Source organism: Choloepus didactylus, chromosome 8, assembly GCF_015220235.1.
Source record: "Choloepus didactylus isolate mChoDid1 chromosome 8, mChoDid1.pri, whole genome shotgun sequence".
Classification (NCBI taxonomy): Eukaryota; Metazoa; Chordata; class Mammalia; order Pilosa; family Megalonychidae; genus Choloepus; species Choloepus didactylus.
In genome coordinates this window covers 14,000,289-14,012,521 of record NC_051314.1, presented here as the reverse complement: position 1 = coordinate 14,012,521, position 12,233 = coordinate 14,000,289, and the positions used below count along the sequence as shown (strand labels likewise).

Sequence of the window (12,233 nt, the reverse complement as noted above, 5' to 3'; positions counted from 1 at the left end):
CAACACTGGCAATCATTCTGTAGCACAAGCAAAGAGAAAGGAAGAGGCCTTCACACATTGACTTGGTATTGAGTAGCGGGTGGGGGGAGGAACTTAAATAGGAGGGTGAGTTATAGATTTGAAGGTAAGAGCTAAAAGTTGAAGATGACAAAAACTTTAGGTCAGTGAAAAACCTTAAAATACTAGAAATCCTTTAGTCCAGCCTTCTCAAGAGAAAGCAAAGGCCCAGAAATCTAAGTAGCTAGTCCAAGCTTATCCCTGACTGGGGCAAAATTGGGGTTAAAACTCAACCCGTCCCGGAAATTTGTTTTCTCTTCTTTTTCTTTTTTTTTTTTTTTCTGTTTTATTTTTAAGGGTAATATTTTGGGCTTAGTGCAATAAGAAAGCATTTTCTCTAAGATTTTAACATTGTGAGTAGTTCAGGATGGTATTAAGTAAGTTCACCACAAGGAACCCTGATGCTTCTCAGGATGCATGGATATCTGAAGAGAAAATGAGGGGTTTTGCTTAAGACCAGCTGCAGCTTTTTCATGGACCTTCTGTAGGATTACACATTTTCTTATGTGAACATAAGTTTTTGGGGGGAGATTGTTAAAACTGAAACCAAGCATAAAGAAGCAAAAGTGTTTCGCTGAACTTCCTGCATTTTAGTTCAACCTTGGCAGCAAGAAAACAAAACCACATAATCTAAGGCTCACGCCCAGCTCTGAAGCATTGTATCTGCTAGTTCCTGTGTGGTTTGCCTACTGACTGCAGGGCTGGCTTGGGGTAGTTTAGAGGAGGGAGTAGGAGGTGGGCAGGAGGCGTTCCTGATGGGTCTCTGACCTGCACCCTCTTTTAGTGTGGGACTTGGAAGAGGGTATAAGGTGGAACCGTGTTATGGAATGCAGCAATTCTGATGTTTGAATTTCATCTTCCTTCTTGCAAGAGAGGATTCTAGTAACTCGGTGTCAAAGCCAAGACATAGATTCAACCTCTTCTCTTCCAACAGGTATGTCATTATTACAACATCAATACTCTAGGAATCTCGAACAGTTTTCTAACTTGCAGAATGTTTTCTATGAGTCAGATCTAACTAAAAAGGGGCCCCGTGAGCTCTGTAAATATTGCTTTTAATATTTTGGCCCATCACTCAAGGTCTCTAAATCTTTTGCTGTAATCTTAGGTAATAAAATTCAGCTTCTGTCAGACAAACTGAGAGGAGACTTGTTCCTCATCCAGCCTACAACACGCAAGCTTCCACTAATTAGCCTCTGAGCCATCTTAGAGAAAGACTTTAGACCTTGAGGTCACAGGTGTGAAATTCCATGTCACCCTGTTCAGCATTTAATCCAAAACGGGAGCAGGAATGGGGTGCTGAGCAGCAATGAATGAACTCCGGTGCTCCAAGGCCAGGATTCCTCTGGATGCTTCCATTTCTGCGTCTATGAGTAGTCATCTTACCATTACGAACAACACCAATTTGAGTTTCTTTACGAAAAGAAAGCTTTACCCTGGGATGTATTTTGAGAGGGTGTTCTTTGTCCTTGTCTCTTTATTGATATTAGGCTAGGTCCCTAATGCTCTCTCCAGTGAGGTGTGCAGGCTGTAGAAGGTACTTCCTGTTTCTTCCAGCTGTTCCCTTTGCCCACCAAAGCTTTCACTAACCTCAAAATACCGTATTTACATCCCTGAAATTAGGCCTTGTTAAGAAAGTGGATATAACTTAATATTGAAAGTATACATTCCCAGATAAATTAGAAGAGGGGCAGAAATGTTTAGGATCTAAAACTCCAATGGAAAAGATTTGCCTGTGCTTATGTTATATGATCTAAAGCTGGGAAACCTCAGGATGAAGGATCTTTTGTGCTATACAACCACATTTATCATAAACTGTTTAGTTCTTAAATGGGTCCTTTCTGTCTCAGTTTTAGTTTCAGGAAGAACATTCTGTAGAAGCCTTTGTATATAAAATTTCATTTTATAAAACAATTTAAAAGTGATCCTTTTTATAAAAGGATCCACTATTAAATGAAGAATACTGTAAATAGAGCACTTTTAAATACACTTTCGATGTATTTATCGATTCCCAGAAAATGACACCTGCTTGAGAAGGCTGTTACTGACTCGCAGAGGTCCTGCCTAAACTTGAGCACAACTTGCCCCTTTTCCTAGATCAAGAAAAGTCTGCAGTTGTTCAAAAAGGTCATTAAGAGTGATTCAAGTTGGCTTTTTAAAAATTCTGCTTTGTACCCTTTTTGAGAACTTTATTTTTGTAAAGAGAGACAGCCCTGTATCATTGAATCAAATTGCCTTTTTAGATTGAATTTTGCATGTTTCCCATGTCATAAGCTGTAGTCACACTTTCCCTAAATTGGAATAGGTTTTATCTTTTTAAAAATGACTTTACTGATTGTATGGTGTGTGAATGTATTTCAATACAACTAAATTTAATAAAAAAAAATGACTTTACTGGAGCAGAGAGAAAGGAGGTGAGCAACCTGTTCAATTTGAAGAAATCTCTATGGCTAATACAATATCCTTTTGAATATCTTCTACATCTTAGGCCCTGAAGAAAATACTCTCTTTTTTTGTTTGTGTGTTTGTTTCAGTTGTTCTATGTCTACCTCATAGGGATATTATAAGAATAAATGAGTTAACAAAGATAAAAAATGCTTTAGGGAAAAGTCACTATGAAAATGCAAGATGAGTCATTATTAATTATTTCTTTGAATCTTGATCATTCTCTTCCTACTTCTTCTACAAAATGTGTCCCCCTTACTGCCTGAAGCTATCTTTCTTAGAACCATTAACTTGGGGAAGAGCTGAAAGGTTCCTAGTCCCCACAGGTTTATTGATTCCCAGAGAATAACACATGCTTGTGAAGGCTGTGACTGACTGGCAAGGGTCATGCCTAAACTTGAGCAGAACTTACCTCTTTTCCTAGATCAAGAAAAGTCTGTAGTAGTTCAAAAAGGTCATTAAGAGTTATGATTCTGTTAGGATTTCTTAAGTAACAGTTGCTGCCAGATACCAGTGCTGGAGACAGAGTCTTCTTTCATGCCCCCATAAAACAAACACAAAACTTGTTCCAGAATATCCTCGAGCTGAGTTATTTGAACCAAAGGGTAGGGCCCACTGGACCCCATGTTGTCCACCCAACGTATTTGCCCAACATATCTTGATCTGTAAAACAACAGCACAGGTTCATAAGTCTCTGTCTTTTTCTTTTTCTTTTTTTTGTTTTTGCCACTTTACAATTCTCAGGAAAGCATAACCTATCTTAACAAATAAACCTTTTTACAGACATTTTATTGAGCATTTACTATGTGCCAGGCTTGGTGTTAGATACTGGGTTCTCTAACAATGTTAATGTTAGGTTTCAGTAAGTTTGAGCCAATGGGAATTCAGTAAATAGTTTTTAAAACAGTTTTCTTTTTCAAAATATGATTCACAGACACATATTCTAGAGAATTAATAGACACAATTACATCATACATGAAGATAAAAATTGTACATGTTCTCCAAAGAAGATGTAAGACATCTTATGAAGATGTCTTATGAAGAAAATGGCCAAACATAAAAGCTGAAATATTAGTATAACGAACACATATACTCACAACCTAGGTTCAACACGTGCTGACTTTTTGCCATATCTGCCTCATCTACATGTATTCTTTTCTAAACTAGTTGTAAGTTGCAGACAAAATGATATTTCACCCCTAAATAATTCAATACGCATCTCAGAATAAGGACATTGGGGGAGTGTTTATTTGTAAAAAAAAAAATTTAATTTAAAAAAAGTAAGGGAATTCTCCTATGTAACAACGATACCATCATCACACCTAAGAAGATGAATAGTAATTCCTTAATGTCATCTAATATCTAGTCCATATTTAACTTTTGCCCCCCCCAGTCTTTTACACCCTAAAAACAAAAACAAAACAGGATCTAATTTTTAAAATGGAAAGTACATTTTGCATTTGAGTTTTATGTCTCTTTATTTGACATTGAATTTTTTTTAAAGGTTAGGCCAGTTATCTTGTAGAATGTCCCACATTCTGGATCCATTGTTTCCTAATGGTATTATTTAATTTGTTCATCTACTCCCTGTATTTCCTATAAACCTAAAGTTAGAACTAAAGGCATGATTAGATTTGGAGCGAACATGTTTTACAAGGTGCCACTGGGTGCTTTACACTGCATTTCAAGAGGCACATAATGCCAGGTTGTCCCACAATTTGTGAAGCTAAATTTGATCATGGATCTAGGTAGTGATCACACTCTAGGGATCTCTCTGGAAAGGTATTCTTTTCTCCTTTGCAATTAGCAAGTAGTCTGAAGGGGTGACATGTTGGCACTGTGATAATATCCTATTTCCCAACAAACTTTCACCCAGTGGTTTTAAGTGATAATCCTTGCCTGAATCAGTTTTTCCACTGGGGGTCTTATAAATGTGTAAACACTTCGAAAAAAGGATTAGACACGCAGATTCATCCTTATCAACAGCAGCGGTTGCAAATATTTATTGAGTGCATAAGTTCAGGTAATAATACTAATAGGTAACATTTACTGAGTGCTTGCTGTGGAGCCAGATGGCCGGGATTTTAGCCCAATACTCCACTCACTAATCGGATGAACTGGGGCAAGTTAATCAACCTTTCCGAGCTTTGATTTCTCCAGCTATAAAGTGAGAGTAATAGTATCTTTCTCATCAGGTGGTTTTGAGGATTAACTAATTTATATGTGTAAAGTTCCTAAAACAGCATCTGTTGTTATTATTTTCCAAGTGCTGTTCTAACACCTTGCAGGTATCAACTCACTTAATTCTCATAAGGGCATGATGAAGAAAGTGCTAACATGGTCTTTATTTCACGAGTGAGGAAACTGAGGTACGAAGAGGTTAAGCAACTTATCCAAGGTCACTTAACTAGTAAGTGGCAGGTGGTCTGATCCCAGAGCATTCTCTCTGAGGACTGGAACATGTAATAACAAGTGACACAAATGGAACTGAATGCAAATTGGTTAACAGGATTCCCACTCCCCACCCCCACCAGGTTTCAAGTCATTGAAAATCTAGGAACATTGCCTCCCAAATACATTTAGGTTTCATTCATCTGAATAAGAATAGCATTCTATTGCTCATGGTTGAATGTACTTATTTCATTTACATAGCTTAAGGCTCTGCACAAGAAACTTTAAACATAAAAGATGACACTGGAGACTGAATGCTGTAGGAGAATTGTGAAGGAATAGGGAGGGGAAAAAAGGAAACCACAAAAGGAACATACAAGATGGCAGTTATAAGACCTCAGGGCCTCGGGGCAGAAGATGATATTTTTTAATATAGTTGGGGGGAGAACTCCCCTTCATTTTTCACATTCCTGTACTGTATAAGATTTCACCACTAAAGCACAAGAGTATAAGCCATTATCAGATTTATAAAAGACAACATGGGATTTCTTTAAGAGACGATGGATGGGATTTCTTTACGGGACCATGGATGACTCTTGTTAGTAGGAAACTTTCCTGGTTGGTTATCTTATATGCTCAGATATTCTGTAGGTCACTCCGTGGCTTCTGGAATGTACAACTTTATACAGAAAAGGCCTTACATACAAGGTATTGATCCATGCCCCTTCATTAGCATTACAAATGGATTCCACTACTGCATTAGGAGTTTTATTCATCCCTTAAATTGCCATTTCAGAAAGCTCCCAAGTGTAATTTTCAGAAGAGAACTAAAGATAAATGAGAAAAATAGTCCAACATTAATAATGTTTTTTATGCATTTCTAACACCGTCGTTGCTAAATTGGTTCTGCCCTTTTATGTTTGTTTTTTTTTTAATGAAAAGCAGCCTAATTGATCAATTGGTCATGAGAATCCTTTTTTGTTTGTTTTTCTCCACACTCTCAGCCTTCTAGAACCAAAGGCTTAATGTGGAAGCCTAGAAATGGCTTATGATTTGTGTCTTTTGTCTGCTGCTTTACGAGATAGTATTAGAAATAAACTGCTGAGAACTCAGTAGGAACTCAGTAACTAATAGTAGCTAGCTCTCTTTTTAAATATGATTTTAAAGAAAAATCTTTCTAAATAACTAGGAAATATTGCTAGGGAATTATACAAGTAGAGGAAAAAAACATTGATTTGTAATTTGAAATTTCTATTCATCATTTTATAAGTTATGGATTTTGGTATTTTTATGGGGCAAAACGTGAGGTCAGATGGCTGAAAAGATTCTCTTCCTCCAAAATATTTAATCTAAAAATGGGGGATGGGGGTTATTGAGTCAGTAGGGCTAGACAGAAAAGATCTCAATCATATATGAAATCTAAAAAAATCTATATTATATCAATTCAAGTTGATCATAAATATGCTCAATATGATATCCATAGCATACAGGTTTCTTAATTGGCAGAGGAAGGAGGAAAATATCACAGATACATATGCAAAACTGATGAAAATATGGAAACCCCTCCAGAAAAAATGTGCCTGGGCACACACAATTTTACATATGGATCCCTGGAGTCCATCCATAGATCTTCCATAGGAGAAATTTCCTTTATCTGTAGTTATTTTACGATGAGCCTTAAAAAGCTTTAAAAAGAGTTTCATACATTATCTCATTTGATTTGGCAAAGATCTTTGAGGTATAGACCACATATTTTACCTCCCATTTTGCAGAGTGGGAAAAGCAAAGCTCTGAGAGTTTAAGTGACTTGCTCAAGGTAATTTTACTTCTTTCGCCTGGGCTTAGCACAAAGGCTAAATTGTAACCCAGGCTTCTTTCCACGACACTGGTAGCAACTGGTAGGAACACAGCATTCTGGAGAGGTAGAAACCTTTGACGCAGCTTCGGGAAATCTGAATTTGGGCGCTACTGTGCATGGAACTAACTGCGTGACCCTGAACAAGTCGTAGAACCTGTTGGGTCTCTGTTTCCTCTTTGGTCAAGTGACAGGGTAGATCACTTGTTCTCTGAAGCCCCTTCAGTTCTCTGTTGAAAACTATCTAATCCCACTGGGTCTGAGAACAGAGGGAAATGACCTTTTCTGCTATTGAAGGCGAGACCCCTTGCCCTTCTTGTAGGTCACAAGAGCTGGCGTGCAACACTTGACGGGCTTCTACATAATGTCCAGGTCCAGTTAGAAACTACAAACGTTCATCATGTTTTTTGTAGACTGCTTGGGAGTCTTTCTGCCAGTGCCTTCATTTTCCTTCAGGGCTGCCTGTCTTACACCATTTATGCTCTAAGCCTGCACTCTGCATCAAGCAGACATACCACGGTGTTTTATCATCCCTCTCGGGTAGTTCCATGTATAATATGGAAATAAATAATGCTGATGGGCTTATTAGGCTGCTAGAACCCTGTCTTTCTAAAGAGGTAATTCCTTTTAAAAGACACAGAATCTTGCACCTGAATTTTCATTGAGTTACATCTTTAATGTCACTGAAATGTGCTTGGATGTCAGACGCTCAAGAGAGGGCCTGCAGTACTGAACCCAGAGGCCCTGAGATGAAGAAAGAATGAGATCAAGCTTTTTGTGGTATTTAAGTATTTGGAAAATCTTTGGGTCAATATAATTAGGAAAATTTTTTTATGTTTATTTTTTTAATTAAAAACTTCCCATAGCGTATGCTGCAAATATACAGAGTCCCATTTAATTCTTTTTTAAGTGCTTTAGTCAACATAAGTAATCTGGGTCTTTCCACCAAAATAAAACAAACAGAAAACATACTTCATCTCATGCTCTGTGTGTCAATAAACTAGGGCTTTCTAACCTCGGTTGTCAAATGGTGGCATCTCAGAACCAAAGGGTTTCTGCCCATGGCAGGAACCACCCTCCCCGGGCTCTTGGGCTAATCCGTGCCAAGTACTAGTAGCACGGGCAGGCTGGCTCCCTCGGTAACCAGGACCATTTCTCGGTCTTTTGGCTCTTTAAATTTTTGAAGCGGATTTCAGGCTGGCACACAGAGTTATACGAATTTTTTATGGAGAGATGTATAATTTGGTCCATCTTGAGTCAGGTCACTGGACTGTGGGAGGCAATATGGCCCAGCGATGAGAGTGATGGAGAGTGAACTTAGCTCTCGCATTCTGTGTTCTATTCTCAGCCTCCAGCATGACCCTGTGTGCTCCAGGCACTCCTCTGTCCTTGAGTGAAATGCTACTGTTCTTTAATCCCCTAAAAAGGAGACTTAGGAAGATTCATAAATTGCCACCCCAAAGCATTTTTTATATCACTGATATAATATAAATATGCATTATCTCATTTATACAATATATAACATGGCATTTTTATTTAAAGAAACTCATTTTGTGAAATTTTGGGTTCCTAGATCACTATTTTCAAATAGACCACTAATTCATTTTATAAACCATGAAGCTTTAAACCCAGATACAGTGTGAGGCTGTGACTTGCCACTTAATATCCCTTAAATATCCAAATATCTCCCTAGCTGGAGAGAAATTCCCAAGACCTAGAAGAAGGAAGGTGGAGCTCTTGGATAGTAGATTTTGTTTTTCTCCACCTAGATTCACAACTTCCAGTTTTAAATATAAGGAAATAAGATTTACTACACAGCCAACTTTGTCAGCTCATATTAATTCATAAAGTGAAGGGTCAGTTCGTTGCTATCATCAAGAGAGCATGCCACAATACTTTGTCATGTACACACTATAAAAAAATTACCTGTCTGGTTACTTCAATTCATCTTTTGCCTATAGTCAGCAAACATTCCTTCCATCCCAGATGTACTGAGAACATTTAGGATAACAACAAAAACAGAAAGAGAAGGATCATTTTCTCTAACTAACAATTTATTAGGGAAACTAGGACAGTCAAATAAAAATGTTCCTGCAATGCAAAACTCATGATAAGGAGAAAACAGAGTAAGTGGCTCAAGGTGGGGCTTTTTAGAGAGGGCTTCTAGGTGGAGGTGCACCTGAAGGGCAGGGGGAGATGGGTTGGCAAAGAAGTGTAAATTCATCCCCAGATACTTTGCACTTCAAGGAATTCATAGAGGAAGAGGGTCTTCTTCACTGAAGATGGGTTTATTTTGCAAAAGAGAAAGAGTAAGAAGGTTCCTATGAAATTTTTTTCTTGGCGATCTAGAAATTAAACTTCAGCCAATGGAAACTGTACCTCGAGCTCTTTTTAACCAGAGAGCCTGCTCTTCCCCCACTTCTAGTCATGGCCCCTAAGTTTTCTTTTTCGAGTGTAAATATCCTTAGTTCTTTTTATCACTCTTCTTTTGATGTGGTTTTGCATGTTCTCAGCACTTTAACTACTCACCTGTGGACTGTTTCCAGCCTCTCCTAAATCACAGTGCCCAGAATGGAACAGAGCTCTCCAGAAGTGGTCTGACAATGCAGAACACCACAGGCCGGTTGCCTCCCTTGATCTATACCTTATACTTCTATTAATGTGACCCAAGAATGCATTAGCCTTTTTAACATTCATGTCATACTGCTGACTCATACTGCAATTGTGGTAGATTAAAACTCATGAGTTCCCATGAGCTACTGGTAAGCCAGATCTTCTTTATCCTGTACTTACACTGTTGTGTAAGACACAGGGGGTTAAATGAAGAGATATTTATCACTATTACACATAGCCATATTGAAAACCTGTCAGAGTGCTTCACAGCTGGCATATTAGCTCTCTCCATATTAGCAGGGAGTACTTACCTGCTGGCTTAGTAGCTGGTCTCATACATAGCTGGATCCCTAGAAGAAGCCTCAAAAGAGTCAGGACTTTATTCTCTCCTTCCTTTGGATAAATTGTCTGCAACTCTAGACAAATCTGCATCTTTAGACCAATTAATGAGCATCAGTCTTCCTGACTGTAAAACAGTAACAGTTAACGGCCATTTTCCTCCTAAGCATATGCGACAATGAGTTGGATGTCTGCAAAACCCTAAGTAAAAGTTATTCAGAGGCAGTGTTAAATGAGAGGAGAAAAATTTTATTTCAGGCTGTCAGCAGCCTTCAGAAGATTTCTTTATCCTTATCACTATACATCACAGTAAATGACAATCCTTTTTGCATCTGTTTTAAAGATATAACTGTGTTATCTGAATTTTGGTTGTGGTAACATCATGTGATGTCAGTATAATTTTAATGTAAAGTTTTTTGTAATTTGAGTAAATGCCATAAGGTATATCTGTTTCATTGAAAGGCCCCATTTAAAGTGATTCTCTTCCCTCATCCCCTCCCCCAGCTTCATCCTCACCCCTACCCTCTTCCGTTAGTTAGTTAAGAGGACTAAAGAGACCTTGAAGTTGAGGTTTCGGTCAGACTTTTGAAAACTTCTAAAAGTCTTACCAGACTAGCTTAGCGGTTCATAGGTTTTCATCCAAAGCAGCGAGCTCACAGGTAACTTGTATGATATTTACAATTTCAAGCTAATAGAAATGTCATCTTTCAAAACTTGTCCCTGTTAGCAGTTCCTTACAGAAAAGTGCAAGGAACATCCAAACATTTCTAGTCTGTCATTCTAATGGAAATTTAATGCTGCTTGGTGACCTTGTATTTATTGATTGGAGTAATCCCCCCACTCCCCACCACAGATTCTGCTCTTAGGGCCTTGCAACTCACCGTGTGGTCTCAGGACTGGTAGCAGCAGCAGCACCTGGGAGCCTGTTAGAATTGAGGCTCTCAGACCTACTGAATCAGAATCTGAATTTTAAAAAAGATTCTTATGCACAGTAAAGTTTGAGAAGAACTGATCTAGGGTGAAGGGATTTCACCCCATTTTACCTAGCATCTACCTTGTGTCATTATACAAAACATACAAAACTGCATTTGATGTTTATTAATAATTTAGAGTTGTTAGTTAAAATTTTACAAATTTGAAAGTACTAATATACAAATACACATGCAGCTATTTCATATATATATATATCTAGCTCTAAAGTACTCTTGCCTTTCTGGGTTCTTGTAGAACAGTGGTTCTCAGTTGGGGACAATTTTGTCTCCCCTGCCTTTCCCTGGCCAGGGACATTTGGCAATGCCTGGAGACATTTTTGGTTGTCACACCTTGGGGAGGGGAATCTATTGGCATCTAGCATGTAGAGGCCAGGTCCAAAGTATCAATAGTGCCAAAGTGGAGAAACCCTGTTGTAGAGGCATGTGAAAGACTCAGTTGCACAACCATAAATAGTAGAATGCCACTGCAAAATGTGGCTATGTGGTCAGGCAAAGAATAAACAGGCTGGCAGTGGCCTGAGTGATGTTGGTGGGGACATGGAGGACAGGGAATAGAGTATCCAGCCGCAGGTAAGAGGCAACATTTAGGACAGACAATAATAAACAGTGCCATGCACACAAAGGCCGTCAGCTTTAGGTTAACAGGGCTGGGTTCAGGGACTGAACACCAGGTATGAGGAAAGGAGGGCTGGAGGGGAGGTAGGAACTGGCAAAAGACAGGTAAGGCTTCTCTCCAAAGTGGATACTAGGTATGATCTCAAAATCATGTTAGGCCAGGAAAACAAGGAAGGATTTCGGGTATTCAGATAGGAAAAACAAAGATGGATTTCCAGTAAATCCAGTAAGATTTGGAATTTGGAGCAAGGCAGAATCCTGCTTGTAAAACTGGGACACCTCAGAGCCAGGCCAGCTGCAGGAGGTGACCCGATGCTGAGTTAGTTGTGTTCAGCTGGAATGAGCTTCTTAAACCCCTCTCAAATGAGGAAAGGATTAGTGCTGAGTCTACAATATGGTTGACTTGCAAGAAGGGTCAAGTGCTTTCAGCCATGGAGAAAGACGGGTAAGGAGCAAGCCAGGCCCTGACATTGGCTGCTGAAAAATCACAAGATAAGAGCTGGAATAAAATTGGAGAGGTCTTTTGGGTTGTTTCCCTACTGTACTGCACCTAAATCGTTTCAGGAAGAGATTTAGTCTTCAAGTTTAAAATTTCTAGAGAAAGATTTCTTAAACTCGTTAATGTCTCATAATCCATTTAAGTCAAGACTTCCTGCCCATTGCTAACCTTAAATGCTCCTTACTGGAATGTGAGCTGACTCTCTTTATCTCACCCTATCTCCATATAATATGCATGCTAACGTTCAGCAAAGATAAACAACGCAAACCACCCTCCACCACTGCCAAGCCCAGCTTCCCTTTTCCTAGGCTAAAGAATCTCAGTTTCATTTGTGTGTCATCCATCCTTTTAATCCCTTTGTTATTCTCTGGACCTTCTCCAAGTCTTGCCTGCTGTGAGAGTCACCACTGAAATGTATTTATTAAAC

The 12,233-nt window shown here is 38.8% G+C and overlaps 1 protein-coding gene across 2 annotated transcripts in view; it reads left to right on the top strand.

Moving 5' to 3' along the window:
• The first annotated feature begins 764 nt into the window (after nt 1-764).
• The window catches only part of GRAP2 (GRB2 related adaptor protein 2), a 60,645-nt gene continuing 49,176 nt past the window's right edge, over nt 765-12,233 (top strand). For both annotated transcript variants that reach the window (XM_037847236.1, XM_037847235.1), the window contains exon 1: nt 765-991. The gene's annotated coding sequence lies outside the window, so the exon portion shown is untranslated. The remainder of the gene's footprint in view (nt 992-12,233) is intronic.